At 35.1% G+C, this 22,875-nt stretch overlaps 1 protein-coding gene across 10 annotated transcripts in view; it reads left to right on the top strand.

Annotated features, from left to right (window-relative positions):
- The window catches only part of TBC1D5 (TBC1 domain family member 5), a 545,542-nt gene that overhangs the window by 34,931 nt on the left and 487,736 nt on the right, over window positions 1-22,875 (top strand). For all 10 annotated transcript variants that reach the window (XM_019810740.3, XM_045037659.1, XM_019810743.3 and 7 more), the window contains exon 2: window positions 10,409-10,468. The gene's annotated coding sequence lies outside the window, so the exon portion shown is untranslated. The remainder of the gene's footprint in view (window positions 1-10,408; window positions 10,469-22,875) is intronic.

Here is a 22,875-nt window from a genome sequence, read left to right as displayed (position 1 = left end):
ACTGAAGAAAGAGTTGGCTATAACATGGTTACCAATTATTTTTCTATAATATGTGATACGTTTTAAGGCTGAACTATTCAAGCAATAAGCGTTGGTTAAAAAATTTTAAAAGAACAACTTACTAGTGGTGTGTGTGTAAAGGTAGAGTTAATTCTTTGGTGGATTTAGTGTTTATGGAAAAGAATAGCTGATTAAACCCAGAAATTTATTAGAATTAGCTTTCTTCATGTATAAAATCTGTGCTCCGCTGAACAGAGGCATGAGGTTCTGGTTTGAGCAGAAGAGCGAGACCCTTAACTGTATGTACCCTTTCTAGTGAGGAAGTAGGACAAACATGGTGCATTCTTTTCGAGCTGAGATATTATGGAATGGGAAAGAATTAACATAATTATTTTAAGATAATACTTGCTGAAGAAAACTAATGATAACTGTTAGCAATTTTGGCCTCTGTTCCCAGATCCCCATGTATGTGAATTTTTTGCCTGTTGAGGTGCTTATTAGAGGTGTTTTGGTGGGAAAGCTTTTGATTCTCTGACTTAGGATATTAATCTTTAGATGTCAGTGATTTTAGTTACTAGAGTGTTGTCCCTGTTGTAAGCTCAAGAGGTGAAAAGTACTAACCTTTATTTCCCCCCAATTTTAAGCCATTTACAAATGTTTATGATGAAGAATTTTGGCTTTGTGGCTTGTTTTAATGGATGCCATAGAAAGATCTTTGCAATTTGCTTTTACTTAATAATATATTTTATTATTTTATTTTATTTTTATTTACTTTGGAGAGAGAGAGAGAGGGAGGGAGGGAGGGAGAATGAATGAATCCCAAGCAGGCTTTACACAGTCAGTGCAGAGCCTGATGTGGGGCTCAAACCCACAAACTGAGATCATGACCTGAGCTGAAGTCGGACACTTAACTAACTGACTGAGCCACCCAGGCGCCCCTTAATAATGTATTTTAAAAGAACATTGATTTTTAGTATTACCTTAAAAATTTATTTACTTGTTCACTTTTACGTTTTTTTTTTTTTTTCAACGTTTTTTATTTATTTTTAGGACAGAGAGAGACAGAGCATGAACGGGGGAGGGGCAGAGAGAGAGGGAGACACAGAATCGGAAACAGGCTCCAGGCTCCGAGCCATCAGCCCAGAGCCTGACGCGGGGCTCGAACTCACGGACCGCGAGATCGTGACCTGGCTGAAGTCGGACGCTTAACCGACTGCGCCACCCAGGCGCCCCTCACTTTTATGTTTTAAGTAACAATCAGGAAGTACCAGTGAGAAGCTTACAATTATGGGAACATTTTTATGTCTGGATATGTATATGTATGTATGTATGTTTTTAATTTTTTTTTAACGTTTATTTATTTTTGAGACAGAGACAGAGCATGAACAGGGGAGGGTCAGAGAGAGGGAGACACAGAATCTGAAACAGGCTCCAGGCTCTGAGCTGTCAGCACAGAGCCCGACGCGGGGCTCGAACTCATGGACCACGAGATCATGACCTGAGCTGAAGTCGGCTGTTTAACCGACTGAGCCACCCAGGCGCCCCCTGTATGTATGTTTTTAAAGTCTGCCTTTTTCTCTCCACGAAGAAGACTTGAAGAAGCTGAGAAGAATACGCACAAATTTAATTATGTTTGAATAAAAACTCAAAAGGCACCACGGAGTATTTCATTTTTCTTTGTATTGGAATGGATTGGTGATTAGTTAAACTTGGGGTGGGTTGTCAGAATTTTAAATTATAAGGCCAAATATTCTTACGGTCTGACTATTGTGTCTAGTTGAAATAATACATTAAAAAATTCATCATAAATTTCCAGCTTAAATCCATCTTTATTCTAAACTACAAAGTTAAGGTGTTTGGTATCTTTTATCTGCTCAGGCATTAACTTTGAATCTGTATACCTATGGAATAGTTTGGAAAAAAATTTTATTTAAGGACCTTACCGCTGAGGTTTTTAAAATGGTCTGACAGTTTCTGCCTTTCTCAGCCTTTACTCACTTTTACCTGATGGTTGTTTTAACTGCTTAGCCCAGTTTTCTATTAAAATTTTTTCCCATATCCTTAGATGTAGCACCAATAAGAACCTTAAGATTCAATAAGCAGTGAAATTTTTAAAAATCTTGATAAATTGTTTGAATTTGGTGATACAGAATCAAATAGGTTAGTATATCACTTCATTTAGTTTATTTGCTACGTGTGCCTAGTGATTGTCCTTTCAATTGCATGTGATGGGGTATGATGCGAAGCAGCCATTGGTTAGATTTTGGGTATCTTTTTCTCCTTATATTGTTACATTTAATTTACATGTCTTTCCTTGTGTGTTTTTTGATGCCGTTCAACATCTTTTTTGACTTTCTAAGCTTTTAGCCTTTATTATATCTGTTCTGTGAAACCAGGATCCCATCGGGTTATTGGGATGCTTCAATTAGATGTGTGTCAAGCATTTGAAAACATGACCAAACACTTACACAAATAGTAGTTATGATTCTTCCTCAGGAGGTATAATTTCTTTTTTTCAGGTAGGTTTGAATTTCCATTTGATTTCTGCTAGATGTCTGAGCAGTGTCTTTTAAATGAACTGTGTTTAGAAATCAAAGAATCTGTTGTGCTTAGAGGATTCGATAGGTAAAGTATGCTGAAGTATTTTGTAGCTCACCTCACATTGAAAAAGACAGGTAATGGAAATTGGAATCCTGTTCATTTCAGTATAATTGAAAATATTTTCAGACTCTAAAGATACAAGAATATTTATTGTTGTTTTGTGTTTTTTTGTTACATTAAAAATAGCTCTAAATAAACCAAACACAATTTAGTATGAGTGGCAGCATGGACAGAGTTTAGTGTTAGTGAAAGTATGGCCAGAATGTTTCCAGTGGGAAAGGAAATCATTAGCTGTTAAAACCTGGTCTCAATAACTTTCTTTACGGAGACCATTTGTCTCTACTAGAGCACATCTAGCCAAGTCGTTAGTTTTTTAAAAACAATGATAGAAAATGCAAGTCTGGAATTGTGTTGCAGTTATTGTGGTGGCTGTAGCCTTTGCACTGATAACCAGTTAACCGCATGTTTACCTGTTTATTATGTTTATTATCTGTTTTTTTCTTGCATCTTAGATTGTCCAACTGTGTCTTCACTTAGGTTGGGAAATTTTCAACCATTATCTGTTCCAGTGTTACCTCTACTCTTTTCTCTTTTAAATTCTTTTCTAATCTTGATCTGTTTGTGTTTCAGAGCATTGCTACTTCAAATGTGATTTTCAGGTCAGTGTTGGTCTGCAAACTGATTTCATTGGTCTGTGATGAATTAAGGACAAAAATTCAGAGTAACCATTCAGAAACTTTTAATAACAACTTGATTATTACTATGATATCTAAGTACAAGATTTTAAAAAAAACAAATTTACTTTTATTACATTTTATAGCTTTTGTCTGCAGTGGATTAAAAATTTGAAAAATGGTTCTTCATCGCAGATGGTTTCAGAATTATTTTGTTAGGCCTTCTTACTCTATTCTTTGTTTTTCTTAGTTGCTCTTACATATTTTCTTTCTTCGTCTCTCTGAACTGAATTTTTACATAGGTTTTAAAAGTCTTTGTGATTCTTTATTTGTATTGAGTCTACTATTTAACTTTACCCTAAATTAAAACCTGTGTTTTTTATTTCTTGAGGATTTATTTAACTCATACATGTATTTTAAGCTTTTCTATTGCTTGGAACATCCTTATTGTATAATCTTTTCAATAATTGAAGAATCTGTAGTCTAATCCTGCTGTCTTTTGTTTGTGTTGATTCATTCATTGTGTCTAGTTTCCTTGTATGTTTTGTGACTTTTTTAAAAATTTGAGTAGAGTTGTTTTTGAAAGTTGGTGGATTCTTTGAGGCCTGGATTGAAGTTACTTTCTTTCACCAATAATTTGCCTATGCTTCTTCCCCCAGATGCCTCGGGGTACTAACAATTTAAGAGTACTTTAAATAACGTTGTCATATGAGGTTTATTGGGTTTTACAAGTAGCATGAGTGTATCCTGAGAACCTTTGTGAAGGTTATACTTTGTGGTTACAGTGTCAAGAGAATTCATAAAACATTCTTGCTATAACAGAATTAGAGATGATCAGAGAGATTAGAGGTTGCCAGGGGTTAGGGATGGTGGGGGCCAAGGGTGGGTATGACTGTAAAGGGTAACAGGAGGGAGATCTTTGTGGTGCTATTAACATGAGGGTATAGCCCTTCAGAGTAACAGCTTTATGTAGGGTTTCCTTTTGATAGACTTTTAGAGTCGGTCTCCTGAGCTTGTGGAGCCATCAGGATGTAAGCCCAGTTTCTGCAGTGCGACACCTACTATCAAGATAAAAGCTATTTTCTGGGTTTGCTTATTCTACGTTTATTTTGTTTATAGCTTAGGTGAATACTGTACTTTCTTGCTAGCTAAGCAATTCATTAAAATAGATTTTTCTACTAACTTTAAAAAGTGATATATAACAGTATCAAGATAATCTAGTCTGCCATACTGCTGGAAATCAGTGTCTACATCTATCTACAATTTTGTCTCTTATCAAGTATGTTGCTATTTTGCGCCTCAGCTGTCTTATGTTTTTGTTATTATAATAGGCATTTTTCTTTATCTCCTTGGTCTGTCAGACTTATTGTGTGGGCCCATCACAGTCTATGCCTAGTTATGTTTTCTAATCTCGTCCCCGCCCCCCCCCCCATTCTTTCACTAGTCATATTCTGGTTTATTAAAGACATCGTATATTGTAGCTATCATTCTTTTACTCATGTCATTCCATCCTGCTTAAATGCTATCTCTTATTTTGACTCCAACTGCTTCTTCTAATAGTGTTGACATTTTGGGCTGAATAATTCATTTCTGTGGGGGCTATCCTGTGCATTGTAGGATGTTAGCAACATCCCTGGCCTCTGCCCATTAGATGCAAATAATACCTTCCATTTGTGATAAATGAGTTTCCAGACATTGCCACATGTGCTTTGTAGGGGATGACGTCTCCCATGTTTGAGACCCACTGTTTTAGCCCTATGTTAATTTGGTCTCATTTGAGGAGCCTTGTCTGATTATCTGTGCCTGTGACTTTTACCGTTTGGATTTTTGGTAGTACATATTGTCTGGATTATACATTTGTCTCTGAATTTCTTTCTCTTCCTCCCTGCTCTGTGTGTGTGCATGTGTGTGTTTGTCTTATTTCCCCCAAGTTCTAGAGCGTGGGGACGATATATTTGTTTGCTGTTTTGGTCAATCCAATATACATGTTAGTAGTTTTAAATATATCAATTGCTTGCCTTTTTCCGTTTTTTCTAGTTTTATATGGTAGTAGTGGGGGCTTAGGAAATTGAATCACTCTAGAAAGTGTGCAGAACTTCCAGGCATCCCAAATTATGAGACTTACAAATAGAGTTAATTCCAATGTAACAATGGTATGTATACCTAATAATAGCTCTGGAAGATTCAAGGCGATGCAAGGTAGTTGTAAAGATACAAGAAAGATATAATTTCTTTTAGATGTATGCAATATATAAGTACCCAGAAAAATGTACAGTAGAATAGAAAAAATTCAGAAATATAGAAGATGGTAGGATTTGTAGAAGTTTAAAGTATGAATGATTAGTTCTACAGAGTGATATGAACAAAGTAATCAATATGTCGGAGTAAATTGTTAAGAATGATGGATGTAGCATCTGGCTAGGAGTGACTTGAATAAAGCTGACAAATGTGATATGTGAATGTTTGTAAGTTGAAAACAAATGGGGCCCAGATAGGTTAGCTTCTTACTCCCAACCAAAGAGAAACCTACAAGTTTTGCCCCAGATGGGAAAGATACAGCTCAGTTATAGATTTCCCCCCACTTTTTTTTTATTATCAGGATATTGTAAGTAAAAGTATAAATCGAATTTTGAATCTAAATACTTTTATAAGGTGCTTTTCCTCAGCTAGGCCAAAATCTTCATGAAAAATAATTATAAGTATAGTATGTGTTCATTGTAGAAAAATGAAAATTAGTTATGTTTCCGAAAGCTTAAACCACTGTTACCATTTAGGTTAATTCCATTCTCATGAATTTTACATGGTCTCAGCCTCTCTCTAGATATAGATGCATGATGTACTATGTATGAGTATAAATATATACTGTGCATACATATATGTATGTGTTAGTATGTATCTATGTTTATATAGAATGAGATTATTATTTTTTAAAAATATTTTTTACTGTTTATTCTTGAGAGAGAGAGAGAGAGAGAGAGAGAGAGAGAGAGAGAGACAGTATGAGCAAGGGAGGGGCAGAGAGAGAAAGGGACACAGAATCCGAAGCAGACTCCAGGCTCTGAGCTGTCAGCACAGAGCCTGATGTGGGGCTCAAACTCATGAGCTGTGAGATCATGACCTGAGCCGAAGTCGGACACTCAACTGACTGAGCCACCCAGGTGCCCTGAAAATAGAGATTATTTTATATGAAATGTTTTATAGCATGTTCTTCATTTAATATTATGAACACTTTTCCATATCAGTAAAATTCTAAAGTGTCATATTTAGTGACCACATAGCATTCTGTTCTGAGATTATCCCTATGTTAATTTCAACATTTACTTAGCATTTTTATTTTATTTTATTTATTTATTTGTTTTTTTTAAATTTACATCCAGGTTACTTAGCATATAGTGCAATAATGATTTCAGGAGTAGAATCCAGTGATTCATGCCCTACGTATGACACCCAGTGTGCTCGTTCCAACAAGGATCCTTCTTAATGCCCCTTGCCCATTTAGCCCATGCTCCTACCCACAACCCCTCCAGCAACCCTCAGTTTGTTTTCTATATGTAAGAGTCTCTTATGTTTTGTCCCCCTCCCTGTTTTTATATTATTTTTGCTTCTCTTCCCTTATGCTCATCTGTTTTTTATCTTAAATTCCACATATGATTGAGTCATATGATATTTGTCTTTCTCTAATTTTGCTTAGCATAATACAGTCTAGTTCCATCCATGTTGTTACATATGGTAAGATTTCATTCTTTTTTATTGCTGAGTAGTAATATATATATTTATATATATAATATATATTAGATATATAAAATATTTTATTATTTTTTATATATAATTTTATATATTTATATAAAATTTATATATATTATATGTATACACCACATCTTCTTTATCCATTCATCTGTCGATGGATAGCACACTGCTATAAACATTGGGGTGCATGTGCCCCTTCGAAACAGCACACCTGTATCCTTTGGATAAATACCTAGTAGTGCAATTGCTGAGTCGGAGGGTAGTTCTATTATTAATTTTTTGTGAAACCTCCATACTGTTTTCCAGAGTGGCTGCACCAGTTTGCATTCCCATCAGCAGTACAAAAGGGTTCCTCTTTATCTGCATCCTCACCAACATCTGTCATTGCCTGAGTTGTTAATTTTAGCCATTCTGATTGGTGTGAGGTGGTATCTCATTGTCAACATTTACGTAATGTTAAACATTTAGGTTTTCTTTTACACATACACACGTATATACGTGCACCTATAATTTGCAGTGAACCATGCTAATGAGAAATTTAGAGTGCATCTCTCATTTTCCTTGAAGAGTCGTAACCTCCACTGTAGTCTGTGTCTTACAATTTCTCCTGCAAAATTCATTTTACCTGTCTTCCTTAGTAAGAAGAATACCAGTATTATAGCTGGGCATTGTTACCAATGTTGGAGACTACATTTCCTATCCTCCCAAATGGTTAGGCGCGGCCAAAAGACAAAGCTATGGTTTATAAGCTGTAAGCTGAAATAAAGCATGAGAGTTAGAAGGGAGCAGGGCGGGCATTTTTTCCCTTTCCTTCTTTCTGCTGCCTGCAATGTGGATCTATTAGTATTAGCTAGAGTGCCCATAGTCCTCTTGGAGTGTGAGGCAACTTGGAATAGAAACAACATGTGGTAGAGCAAAAAGATGGAAGGAACTTGATCCCCAATATTTGGAACTGTCACATCAGCTTTTGATGTCTATTTCTGGACATTTATATGGGGGAAAATTCTCTTCCCATTTTTCCTCTTGTTTAAAAAAGTCATTATATTATTATTACTTAAATACATTTTTTTTTTTTTTTTTGGCTTGGGAAGGGTATGACCTAATCCTACCTGATAAGGGATACCATTGTTTAATACTCTATGTAGACAGTAGGTCAAATATAAGGAAACATGCATTGTATCATGGTAGATTCTAGATCTATGCTGTGAACAAAAGTCTACTTGGAGACTGGAGAGAGATTAATTGATGTTGAAAGGAGAATACTTAAAATGATACATAATTTCTGGATTTTTTTGATGACAGTATTACTGGATTTTGTTTTCAAGTGCTTTTAATAATTATTGCACATACGGTTTCAGAAAACACTAGAGGTAGCGTTTACACAAAAACAAACAGAAAACCCCAAACAAACCCAAAACCAAAGTAGCCGAAAAAATCAACCACAAACAGTTGCAGATTATATACTATATTGTATCAGAATAATTCCTTCACGTCCTATGATTTTTAATATTATTAAATATATTGGCTAGTCACTTTGACAAAGTCAGCTCATAAATGTGACTTTTAATGTTTTCATATTAACATTATTGGAAAAATTTTGATAAATGAAAAATTAAAAAAAAATTTATTACTGTAGACTTTTTTTAGTATTGATTCTAATAAAGTATTCATAAATTTACTGAAATAAATGACACACACTTAAAAAGTTAAAAAACTTTTTTTTTTTTTAAGAGCACGAGTAGGGGAGAGGGGCATAGGGAGAGAGTGACAGTTTTTTTTGTGTGTTTATTTATTTATTTTGAGACAGAGAACGTGAGCAGAGGAGGGGCAGAGAGAAAGAGAGGGAGAGAGAGAATCCCAAGCAGGCTCCATGCTGTCCACACAGAGCCAGATTCAGGGCTCGAACTCACAAACTGTGAGATCATGACCTGAGCTGAAATACAGTCAGACACTCAACTGACTGAGCCACCCAGGTGCCCCTGAGAGAGACAGAGAGAGAGAGAGAGAGAGAGAGAATGAGAATGAGAGAGAGAGAATATGTTAAGCAGGCTGCATGCTAGGTGTGGAGCCTGAGGTGGGGCTTGAACCCCTAGGATCATGACCTGAGCCGAAATCAAGGGTTGGACGCTCAACGAACTGAGACACCCAGGTCACCCAATAAACTTTTTTTTTTGAGCAGTTTCAGTTTTACAGAAAAACTGAGCAGAAACTACAGAGTTCCCATATATCTATTTATTCTTTGAAGGATATAAATTTTTTTCCCAAGGTATTCCACTATATACAATGTTATACACATAACAACTTTACATCTTTGAACCGAATACGTACTATAAGAGGAAAACCATACACTGCTAAAAATCATTTTACTCTAACTTAAGGTTTCTCATCAGCACTATTAACATTTTAGGCCAGATAATTCTTGGGGGGGGGGTGTCTCTTCTGTGCATTGTGTTTATTAGCAGCATCCCTGATCTCTACCCATTAGATGCCAATAATACCAGTCGTGACCACCAAAAATGTATCCAAACATTGCCAATGTTCCTTGGGAGGCACATTGTTCTCCAGTTGAGAACCACTGCTCTAACCAATTTGTGATATTTTAGGATTTGCTGTATTTTTTTAGGTGGGGGTCAGATTTAAGGGGCCTTTAGTTCAAGGAGTTGTGTAGAGAGAGTTAGAATCTTCCCTTCCACTTGGGGGCATAGGCAGTATAATAGTTTTACTGAGCTTCAGTTTCCTTAACTGTGAATAGGTAAAATATTACCTAACTGAAAGGTTGTTTTGATAGTTGATTGAGATACATTATATAAAAAACTTTGGTTAATTTTAAATGTTGTGCTATCTTGTTTGAGTTTATTCTTTGGAATGTATAGAAAACCCATTTCAGAGTTCTTATTTCTGTGGGCAAGGCTATCATAGTTTGGGATCTACTATTTATGGACTTCAAGAGTATTATTACCGTGGGTAGACAAACACTTTAAATGTTCAGCGAAAACTCATTTATGAGGTCAGTTGTGTTTTGACTCTTTGTGGTGCTCTAATTAGATTGTCACTATATTCAAATGTAGTAGTTAAGTGATCTCCTGTATTCTTTCAAAGACTTTGAGCTTCTCAAATTGAGGATAGCCAATCACACTGTCCTTCAAAGTTTTTGTCCTCATATCTGAAATCCTGCCAATTGTGACAGCTGGTGTGTCAGCTCCAATAGAGGAAGCTAGCCTCTGTCAGCATGTACTTGGTCCACTAAAGACTTCTAAAAACTTTGCACAGTTTACAACAAATGTCCATTTCTCATTGCTACTTTGTAGAATTATAAAACCTTGTTCATTAGTGATGAAATCTTATCTGTAATAATTAAGCTTATTCTTATTGTTCTACCTCTGCAGAAAATTTGCAAAGACTTTGAGAAGACAGGAAAATTATCAGAAAGACAGCACCATTATACTGTAAGTATTGCTTTGAAAAACAAATGTAAGTTAAGAATATTTTAAGTATCCAGTTGTTCCAGGGGAAAATATGTTAGGCAAAGATATTATATGTAAAATATAGAGCAGGATATATTATAATCTTATTAATAATTTATAAGAACTAATCCAATGCAGTCTTTTAAAAATTGAAAATGTGTTTTTATGTATTGAGATGAGGATTTTACCAATACCATTGAAAAATATTTCTAATTCTAACAAGGATTGATCTAGTTTATGTACATTTGCTTATTTAAAACTATCAGAATCCAGAAAATCATTGTAGTTTTGTAGGCTTGTGATTTGTTTGGGTGACTTATTGTTTAGGTTATTTTGCAGAATTATTTATTTGCTGATTTATTTATGTATTTCATTATTTATTTATTTGATTATTTAGTAAATTATTTATCTGATGAATTATTAATACATCTTCATGACATGCTTTAAATTATTTATAACTTAATTTTGAGTTTATTGCTTTTAGAGGCTGCATTGTTACTGACTAGTTTTGATTTTTTTCTTTGCGGTTCTTTAAAATTAAAGTATTAGCTCTAAGGCAAAAGTGTATTCATTGCAATGGCCATGGGTTTTTCTTTCTTTTTTTTTTAAGTAATTTATGGTAGAGATGAAATTCCAGTTATGCTTTGTTTTGCTCTAAATTTACCTGTTTAGGGTTACTGATGATAGAATGTTTATGTGTTGTGTACATACTCATTGTAGAGTCACTTACAAATTAATGATATAGCCTATAGTATGTAAACTGAGATTGAACATGTAAACCTCAGTCCACATTATCCTTTGTATCTCTAAAGGACAGGTCTGCATTTCTTACTTGCTTTAGAATCATGACTAGAGTCTTATTTTATTTTAGTGGCAAATCTATTTTACTACTGGGATATTTTTAGGAAAGTTCAGAGAAATGAAGTCCAACTTAGATTTGGATCCCTGAGATATAAATTTGACTGATGAAGCCTTTGTTTTTTTAAGTTATCATTATATGTGTATTTGGCAAACCGCATAATGTTGGTATAGATTTGTATATCAGTCATAATGACATATTTATTTCATATCATATCTCTTAATGGAAAGTTTTATACCACTTTATTTTAATGAACTAAAATGGACAAGGGCCTTTATAAATGCAAGCTATAATTTCTCTGACTTGAGCTAATAATTCTCTTTTGTAAAGTTTCTATTTTTAACCAGATAAGGTATTTCTTCTTTTGTCTGATTCTATTTCATAAGGTAGTGCAGTTATTAGGGCTCTCTTATTGTAGGTTTAATGAATAGGTTAAGTAGTTGTTTGGGTAAAACAGTGTTTGTGCAGAACTAGGTCTTCTGTGTTTGCTTGTAGTGAACTACTGTGTACAATTTTAACATTTCAGAGAGAGGCAGCATTGTACAATTCAAGTTAGAATTTCTTATTTTGAAATATTGAGTATATGAATGTTTAATTGGAATATTGCCTTAGTATCTTCATACACTTGTCTTAAAGGAAGTGGTTTCATTTGATTTCTTTTTTTTTTTTTTTAATTTTTTTTCAACGTTTATTATTTATTTTTGGGACAGAGAGAGACAGAGCATGAACGGGGGAGGGGCAGAGAGAGAGAGAGACACAGAATCGGAAACAGGCTCCAGGCTCCGAGCCATCAGCCCAGAGCCTGACGCGGGGCTCGAACTCACCGCGAGATCGTGACCTGGCTGAAGTCGGACGCTTAACCGACTGTGCCACCCAGGCGCCCCTCATTTGATTTCTATACATGGATTTAAAAATGTGAGGCACCTGGGTGGCTCAGTCGGTTGAGCGACCAACTTCGGCTCAGGTCACAATCTCAAGGTTTGTGAGTTTGAGCCCCGCGTCGGGCTCTGTGCTGACAGCTCGGAGCCTGGAGCCTGCCTCGGATTCTGTGTCTCCGTCTCTCTCTGCCCCTCCCCCACTCATGCTCTGTCTCTGTCTCAGAAATAAATAAACATTTAAAAAAAAATTAAAAAAATGTGCGTATTATACATATCCGTGACTTCTGTTTGGGAGATGAACAACCACAAACACCGTCAGATACGGAATTTTATTTGAAAATGCACTTCAGTATGCCACTGTGGACTTCTTTTGAAGAAGAAAGCCACCTTCTCCAATGTTGAATAAGATCTACTATGTGAGTTGTCATGACAGTATTCCCAGCCACACTGTTAATACTTATTTGTGGAGTATTAGCTGTGTTACCAAGTGGTCTTCATTGGAAAATAAACATGTGTGTGCACACATATGCACACACATGGGAAGTTTTCTCCTGACATCAAAATAATTTTTTAGGATTTGTTTTTAGAAGGAGACATTAATGGAGATTGTCATAATAATAGCTAGCATTTATTGAGCACTTATGTGCAGGTACGGTGCTTATATCTTTTACATGGATTTTTTGTTTTTCACAGTGAGATAAGTACAGTTATTGTCTTCATTTTATGAATGAGGAAACAGAGACTTGGAGGTGTCAAGTAACTTGCTCATTGCCACCTACCTGGCAATAAGTGTTGGTGCTGGGATTAGGACTCACTGAGTCTGACTCTTCAGGGTCTTTCTTAGCCCATTACAGTTTGCTTGTATAGTTGGTATTAAGCAGGGTTTTTTGTGGCATGTTTTTTTTTTTTTTTGGACTTGTTTTTGAGAATGTAGTTATTTATCTCTGATAGGTTTAACTTGCTAAGTATATTCATTTTGTGTTACACTTGGACATCTTTTATATTTAAAAAAATTTTTTTTTAATGTTTACTTATTTTTGAGAGAGAGTGTGCACGTGTGAGCACATGTGAGCAGGGGAGGGGCAGAGGGAGAGGGAGACACAGAATCCAAAGCAGGCTCCAGGCTCTGAGAACACTTGGACATCTTTTTTAAACAGGAGGAAGAACTTGAGCTTCTTGAATTTTCTGATTTGATTCTTCTTGTAATCCTGTATAGTGGACCAGAATTATGTAAAGAAGAATTTGTGCCTCAAGGAGATTGTATGGTTTACCTTGTAGATGTCCAACACTCAGATCTTTTTGACTTTAAGCCCAAGGCCATTTCCAGGGCTCTCTTAGGTCAAATTGGATTTCTTTATTAAAAAAAATGGTATTGTCAGGGTTAGATACATATATATTGTTGAAAGAATGATTAAGAGTCTGATGTGTAAGCTTTTATAAGAATGACCACAAATGTGCTATTAAATTAACTCTAAATATAGTGTTTTATATACAGTTAAGCATTTTAACACGTACATAAAAAGAATGAGAAAATAACCAATTGTGATTTTAAACACTTAAATGTAATTATTTAAAAGATTCTACAGAGCCTCCAGGAGAAAGGAAAAATGTTGTCAATTTGGTGTGAGACTAAGAGAACAGGATCTTTCTAACTCTATTTGCTACCTGAAAACAAAGGGCAGTCTTTCTCACCTTGGGTCTGAAGCACACAAAGAACATCAGAAAGCGGGTGAGCTAGAGTTAGATAGCAGTAGAGTTTGGGTGATGTTGGTATGAGTGCCCCAAGTAGCTGCATTTGTATGAACAGCAGGGTACTGTGTGAATCACTCAAAGTTTTAAGTTAGGGTTTTCAAATAAATAATTAATATGACATCATAAAATGCCCCAAACCTATGAGTTAGTTAATATGAAATACTGTAATAGCTAGGATGACCATATAATTTATCTTCCAATTTAGGACACGCCATTACTAGTGTGGTAGTAATATCTCACATGCCTATTGAGTAATTCCTAATAGCCTTATATAACATATGTTTAACAGGAATCTTAATTCACATACACTATCTTTAAAAATGTTTGATTTTATGATAAAACTTCTTTTGCTAGTATTTATGTTTTTGTTAGCTATACACAGCAGTTTGTGGCTATGACTTTTATAAAGTGTGACTGATGATGTTTCACAGCTTATGGAGCCTATTTTCAAGGTGAAAGTAAAGAGGTGTTGCTGTTGGGAACAGAAAGATGAGGATAGCAAAGTTGCTCATGGTATAGTAGAGAGTTCTAAAGGTTCTCTTGATGTCATACATTACAGGATATTCTGTGATCATTTTGCCTTGTAAATCTTTTAATTGGTGGCATATTTAACGTTGTACTGAAAATGAATTCTATTTGTTACACCTTCAGAATTTATAATTTTATGTTTGATGATCCAATGGTTCCCAGCTGCCTCCCTCCCCCCCCCCCCCCCCGCCAAAAAAAAAGCCCCACCATGTTACATGTCATATATATTGATATGTTGGCAGTTTGGCCAAAATATCTTTGAAAACCACTGTTTTTTTCCTTAGTGAAATGTTGTATAGGAAAATAGGAATCTCTAGAAAAGGGTGGTTTTTTGTAGTTTTCTTTTTAATTCCCTATTGACAGATATTTATCTAAAATGGCATATTACATTATTAAAGTCATAACTAGATTATTAAAAGTTCCAGTTTATTTGCATTTATAGATGATTTGTTAAGTTGAACCAGGTAACCACACTGGCATATTTGTGTTTGAATATATAGTTAAAAAAATTCTTGTGCAATAATTCTTACTCATTCATATGTATAATATTAGAACCCTTTTCATTCAGAAAAGCCTATTATGCCTCGTAACAAAGGAGGAGCTTCCTTATATTCTGCCTTGAGTTTGCCACAGTATAAAGTACTTTGTAAAATACTACTGTAGTTCTAAGAGTAATAATATAACTTCTGTGTTGGCTCTGAGAGAAGCTCCTTTATAATTGTGACAAGTGAAAGTACAGCCAAAGGTCACGTTGAACACAAAATTTCTTTCACACCTCGTCCGTTTTGTGGATAGCATGTGAAGTAGTGTGGGTCCCTGCACTGATATTTTAAGAGAGCAACCCAAGGTTGTTCCCGTGGAAATGTTTCAAATACCTTTCTCCCTAACCTCCCATGCGGTTGCTAAATTTGGCATGAATGTATATTTGAATCCTGGACTAATTAAATGGAACCTTATTAAATTTAAAGTTTGCAAAATAAAAAAGGGGACTCTTAGTAAGGATTTCTTGGGGCACCAAATAATACTGATATGAGTCTTTAATACTGAATATTATGAATGCAGTGTCTTGGTGTTGATGTTGCTCAGTGAAACTGTGAACCCCAAACAACATAGCAACAACAAAAACAGAAAGTAAAATCCACACAAATGTAGTTATAGAAGGATGGCATGCCTATACGTGTACAGTTTATTGATTATATCATATTTGTGACTTTAATTTGGTTAAGTAAAAGTTGGAATATTAACAAGATTATAGGAAAACTTTCTATTAAAAATTATATAAAGAGGATATACATATGATCCAGGTTGGTTATCAAATCTGTTTAAGTCATTCTGTTTACACAACATCAAAAAATATAGGTCACAGAAAGGATATTTGGAAGAGGATAAAATTGGCAGGTTACAGTTTTTAGTATAATTGATAAGTGTTTCTTTTTGTTTTTGGAACATTTTTTTAAAGTTGTTTTTCCTACTGCATTATGCTCTTTTCTATGATTCTTCCAGAATAATGATTTAGAAGGAAGAATGGTGCTCCTTCAGAAGAGAAATTTTGGAAATTAGCAGAGATGTTTTTGTTTGTCACAATGATTGTGGGAGTGTTTCTGGCATTTAATGGATATGGATCAGGGATGCTATGTATCCTATAGTGCATGGGACCGTCTCAGACTACAGAAGATTGTCCTGAGTACCACATAACTTTTGAGTGGGTGCTTGCTTAAATTATCTTTAAAGATAAAGCAATAATGCTTTTGTGTGTAATGATACAACTTTTTATAAGATTAGTTACATGAAAGATCTGATACTTTGGGGGAAGTTTGTGTGGGGAGGCTTAAGTAGAATAAAGAAATCCTCTTAAAATTCTATGTAATTTACTTCACACATTCCACATCCTGATTTATATATAGCATTTAAAAAAATATATATATATATAGCATTTGTAACTAGAAATTTAGTTGTAAAGTTTTCAGTTCAGTAATGCAGTTTACTGGAGGCTCAAGAATACTGATTGCAAATATGTAAGAAGATATTTAAGGTTTTTGTAACAACAAACTAAATTTTAAATTAATGGATCTCATTGAATTGTATTAGTTAATATGAATTATATAAAGATATTTCATCATTTCCATCCTAAATATTAAAATTTCATTTTTTAGAATAATTATAATGAGTTAAAATTATATTTAAAAATTGTTTATTTTTATGTTGCCTAGTCTTTGGTAGTACTCTGATATCATCTCTAGTAGTTTATTATATAACTTCTCTGTAACTTTTTATGTTACATTTCATTACTCGCTCTATTTACTATTTTCTCTTTTAGGAAGATACAGCCTCTATCTATTGTATTTTTTTTAACTATCTTTTTTTTTTTAAGTTTATTTATTTGGAGAGAGAGTGAGAGAGTGAGAGTGAGGGGGGGGGGCGCTCTAGCAGGGGAGGGGCAGAGAGAGGGAGAGAGAATCCCAAGCAGGCTCCATGCTGTCAGCACAGAGCCTTGAGTAGGGCTCGATATCACAAACCGTGAGATCATAACAGGGAATGAAAGGGGTATGGGATCTGGTGGGATTGAGAACCACTGTTGTAGAAATGTGTGCTTATTCCTTGTAGCTCTTCCAACTCATGTGCTTAAAGGATTCTTCCAGCATAAATTGGAGCTTCTATCAAAACCAACAATTTGGAGTGCCTGGGTGGCTCAGTTGATTGAGGGTCCAACTTGATTTTGGCTCAGGTCATGATCACAGGGTCTTGGGGCCGGCCCCGCATTGGGCTCCATGCTCAGCATGGAGCCCACTTTGGACTGTCTGTCTCTCTCTCTCTCTCTCTCTCTTCTTCTGCCCACCCCCCCCCCCCCATTAAAAAACAGGGGAGCTTGGGTGGCTGAGTTGGTTAAGCATCCGACTTTGGCTCAGGTCATGACCTCATGGTTTATGAGCTTGGGCCCCACATCAGGCAAACTCAAGTCCCTCAGTTACTCATGTGCTCTCTCTCCCTCTCTCAAATAAATAAATAAATAAACAAATCCCAACAATTCATGTAGAAATTAAAATTTCAGCCTAAACACTCTTCTAGTTAGGAATATAGGGACTTATTCTGATTTCTTTGATATTTTATAAATGAAAATTAGTTGCATATGAAGTATGTGTAATAGATTGAAAGATGAGATTTTATTTTGTCTATAAGATACCCAAACAGAGTGGGCACAGTTTTTCACATAAAATTTGAAAAATTACTAATGCTAATTAATCAGTTTTGGGGGGGGGATTCTGAAATTAATGAGTGATATACTGATTTGACAACCATATTGAACTGTTGCTTATGTCTCTAAATCATTCTCTTGCTTCATGAAAGCTATACTGTTACATTTTGTTATTGGTTTTGTAAATGAAACATAATTATAAAATATTCTAGTTAAACCCTGTCAGGAGTGAAAATGTCTTTGTATGCATTTCGGTATAGATACATGATTTTGTTTATCTTCAAAGTGATACTGTTTTACAATGCATGTGAGCATAACAGTAGAGATGAATGTGTAGCAGTTTGGCAGTCATTTGATACTGGTTTAATGTAGATACTCAATCTGAAGACTAATGGCCATTGCCATGGGGTTTCCCTCCAATCTTACAGGCATCTTTGCCTAGGCAAAGAATACTTGCTTCTACTTGCTTCCTCTAGTATAGTTTGCTATGGGTACTATTGAGCTTCCATTTTCATTCATGTTGTGAAGTATTGAGGTGATCCAGAAGGTCAAGAATTTTTTTTTTAAGTTTGTTTATTTTAAGAGAGAGAGCGCGTGCATATGTGTGCGCGCATGAGCCAGGGAGGGGCAGAGAGAATCACAAACAAGCTCCACACCCAGCTCGGAGACTGACACAAGGCTCAATTCCACAAACGTGAGATCATGACCTGAGACAAAACCAAGAGTAAGATGCTTAACTGACTGAGCCACCCAGGCACCCCTAGAAGGTTAAGGATTTGATATCCTCTGAGGTTGGATAGCTTTGCTCTGGTCTCTCTCTGCAGATTGCAACTCATTGCCTTTTTTCTGGCTTAACTTCCTTATTATATGGACATAGATCTTAGGATAGGTTAAAATGACTTCATTTTATTCGCAGACTTGATTAATAGTTTGGTTGGGTATGGAATTTTTGGTTGTAGATAGTTTATTTTAGAATTTTGAAGGCTTTGTTTTACAGCATTCAGTGTTGCTACCAAGGAGTTCATTGTCTTTTTCCCCCTCCCTCTACATTGTTTTCTTCCGTGCATGACCTGTTTTTATTATTCTGAAAGCTTTTAAGATCTTTATCTCTGAGTTTTTATGATGATGTGTCTTGGAATGGGTTTTATTCATTGTTTATACTGGGACTTCAGAGGACCTTTTCATTCCAGAAGCAAGTGTTTTCCAGTTTGGGGAAGTTATCTTCAATTAATTTATTCTTACTGCTTGTTAGTTTTTTTCTAGTTCTCTTATTTGCAGATTTGCCACCAGGGTAGTAGAGGTGGCATGTGTGAGACTGGATGTTATTATACTGTGGATAAAATAGTTTGCTTCTCCTTGCTATCTTTTATGAAAAGTTCTCTTATGAGTTACTTCCTTTAATATGTTACTTCTCTATTTTGCAATAATTTGAGATCTTTTTGGGGTTTTATGAGGGAAAGAAGCCTATGTGTTAATCTTTGTTGACTCAATCTTTCTATGTGCTGTTCACTGCTTACCTCTTTTCCTTGTTAACTTATCCTGCAAGATGCAGCTCTAAAAAGCTTTCTCTGATTTCTCACTGATGTCAGCTCACTTCCTACAAACCTTTGTAGAGCACTTACTGTATCAATTATTATCTTATTGGTTATCTTTGTAATAAAAATAAGAGTTGTACTATCTTTACCAATATTTCTGTACAAAAATAGTATTTCCTAAATGAATGAAAGCATAAATAAAATATAGAAATGAGATAGGGGCACCTGAGTGGCTCAGTCAGTTGAGCATCTAACTCTTGATTTGGGCTCAGGTCATAATCCCAGGATCTTGGGATTGAGCCCTGTGTCAGGCTCTGTGCTAAGTGTGGAGCCTGCTTTAGATTCTCTCTCTCCCTCTGCTCCTCTCCCCTATTCGTTCTCTCTCTCTCTTTCTCTCTCAAAAAAAAAAATTTTTTTTTTAAATGGAGTGCCTGAGTGACTCAGTCAGTTAAGCTTCTGACACTTGGTTTCAGCGCAGGTCATGGTCTCACCCTTTTGTGAGATTGAGCCCCATGTTGGGCTCAGAGCTAATAGCAGGGAGCCTGCTTGAGATTCTCTCTTCCTCTCTCTCTGCCCCTCCCCCATTTGCATGCATGTGCATGCTGTCTCTCTCTCTCTCCCTCTCTCTCTCTCTCTCAAAATGAAAAGAAATGAGATAATAGGTAGAAACAGTACAGTTTTGTCAGAAGAATTATAGTTATTTCTTCTTTTAGTCCTATTTAATTAATGTTTGAATAAAAAATAAAACTTGGTAGATATTTACTTCTAGTAAAATATTAATACTGTTTGTGTCCTCAAAGTAATGTCTTTATATTGAAGCTAACGTACCAAGTAGTCATGAAAATTTCAGTGTAAGAGAGCATCTTTCTTAATGAATTTAATTAGGAATTAAGCTATAAGATATTAAAAAAAGCAACTAGCGAAGAGTTATATATTAAGGAGAGTACAACGAAATCATAGGAAAGAGGCAAGAATGGAGAAAAACTCTTGTCTTTTTGGTTAACATAGAATTCTAATAATTCCACATAATAAAATTGAAAATTCTAAGAAAACAAAATATATTTACTAGTTTTGTGAAAACTTTCTGTATCCACAGACAAAAGGAAAACATCTGCATTAGCACAAGATTTTGTTAAAGGATCTTCGTCACTCTCTTGAATTTAAGTTTTACCATCAGAATGACCTGTTGTCTCTTTGTGGGAAATTTTCCTTTGTTCATAATTTTGTTTTGTTTTATCAATTTAACTTTAATGGTAGGAAATAAAGTTTTAAACTATTTGACTCATGACTCCTGTTTCCATATAAGTTAAAATAAATCAATCAGGAAATATGTATTGAGTACATAGATGTCCTTGCTTGGTGTGAAGGCAGGTTCAAGAGGTATTCGCTTTGAGAAGGTGCACTTTATTAAGATGAATACACATAAGAAGTGGCAGGTACAAAGTTCAGTAGGATGAGAAATGTCTCAAAATTGTATATGGTTAATTACCAAAGAATGCACAGATGGGATTTATAGCAAATTTAGCTATCTTTAGTAGAATGTTGACATATTCTTTTTTTTTAATTTTTAAAAAAATGTTTATTTTTGAGAGAAAGACAGACAGTGAATAGGGGGGTGGGCAGAGAGAGAGGGAGACCCAGAATCTGAAGCAGGCTCCAGGCTCTGAGCTGTCAGCACAGAGCCCTACGTGGGGCTCGAACTCAGGAACCATGAGATCATGACCTGAGCTGAAGTCAGATGCTTAACTGAGTGAGCCACCCAGGCGCCCCTGAATGTTGACATATTCTTAAGTTATATCTTACATGGTATATATAAAAGCAGTAAGGATTAATAACTTGATGAAGTTACTTAATGTGTTCTGAATTTTATTTTTAATATTTCTCTCTCATTTTAGCCCATAGACCCAGTATCTTCAGGGCTTAGTCATTGTTCTCCTTGAGTTTGTTTACTAATTAGAAATGTTCTTAGAATTACATAGAATTACTCTTGGGATATTACATTTTTCACCTATTAATTCATATATGTACTGTTATTATGTATGTGATATGTTTTATACTATTATAATATTCATGTACTATTATAATGTTTGTATAAAATCATTCACATTTCAGAAATTAGGATTATACCAGAAAAGGTGATTTTTTTTTTTTTTTTTTTTTTTGCTGTGTGTTAATGTGCTTCATAAAGCATGGTTTGACTTCTTTGTTTTTTGTCCATGTATTTTTATTTAAACTCAGCATTCATATGTTTCAACAGTCATTTCAGGATAAAGCTAGATGTATTTTTTCACCCAAATTCACTGTTTTTTTTCTATCTTGTAATTCATTTGCAATTTGCTGAAAATATTTTTTTAGCTGGGCCAGTTTCACATGTGCACTGTCTCTACCATCCATCCCCAACAACTCCATCTCCTCTCCTTGTCTTTTATTTTGTATCCCATTTCATATGGTAGATGACAACAGAACCCAGTACACACACAAAAATATTATGAAAAACTCAAATCAAGTGCAGAAAGGTTTATGGAGAAAATGTAATTATGTTATTGTATAAACTTTTACAATGTTGTCTAGCAAGCTAGAACTGCCTAACAGATGTGACTACTTCATTGTTTCAAATTTATGCCAATCAGAGTTGATAGGATTTGATCACACTCTAGTAGATTTATGAGATAAATTACAATATTGTATGACATACTTCAGATAGAAAACATCAGTGTAAGTTGAATGTGATTTCTTGTGTAAGATAACAAGCCAGTAATTCTTTAAATAAGATGGTTTCTCCTTTAAGAGAATATTTATCAGTTTTTGTGAAAATTAACACTATCTCTGATATTTTTTTCATGGTGACAAAAAAGTATATTAAACTTTTGTTTTAGTGTACAAATGTGATTGTAAATGAGTGGCATCTTGTTTCTATTTAGATATAGATGACCTGTCAAGTTTCCAAAGGCCTGTAAAGAAATGAGGCTGAACTTAAAAGAAATTTGACTGCAGAAAATTTTAAGACAAGATAAAAAGCTTGTCATTGTGGTACTTCTTTATTTTATTTTAAGTGTATTTATTTATTTTGAGAGAGACAGCGAGTGAGCACGAGCAGGGGAGGGGCAGAGAGAGAGGAGAGCGAGAACCCAAGCAGGCTCTGCACTGTCAGTGCTAAACCTGCCCAATGTGGGGCTCAAACCCATGAAATGAGACGTCATGACCTGAGCTGAAATCAAGAGTCGGACACTTAACTGACTGAGCCACCCAGGGGCCCCAGGTACTGACTTTTTTAGAGTAAGGTTTCATTAGATAAGTCTTACTAGGAATTTTCTTTTTCTTTCTTTCTGTTTTTTTTTTTTTAAACAAGTAGAAGTTTAATACTTCACACAAACAAAGAAAATGAGAAAGAACATATTCACTAATGAAGTGATGGGTTTCCCCAAGGAAGTTAGAGCCAAGGAATGGGAGTGAGGTTCTCAGTCAAACCTGTTTGTTCTAACAATGAATGATAGAAGCAGTTATTTAAAAGTCCCTGCTAAGATTGTTTTTAGCTTCACTTAGGAAGTCTACATGGCGGAATCCCTCAGTTCAATTTTGAGATGAAAGCATGGAGTCTCTTGAGAACTTGATATGAAAATGTTACTAAGTCAAATCATTTGTGA

Source organism: Felis catus, chromosome C2 (assembly GCF_018350175.1).
Source record: "Felis catus isolate Fca126 chromosome C2, F.catus_Fca126_mat1.0, whole genome shotgun sequence".
Lineage (NCBI taxonomy): Eukaryota > Metazoa > Chordata > Mammalia > Carnivora > Felidae > Felis > Felis catus.
Note: the sequence above shows the minus strand (reverse complement) of the source record. Positions and strands in the feature narration are given on the sequence as shown.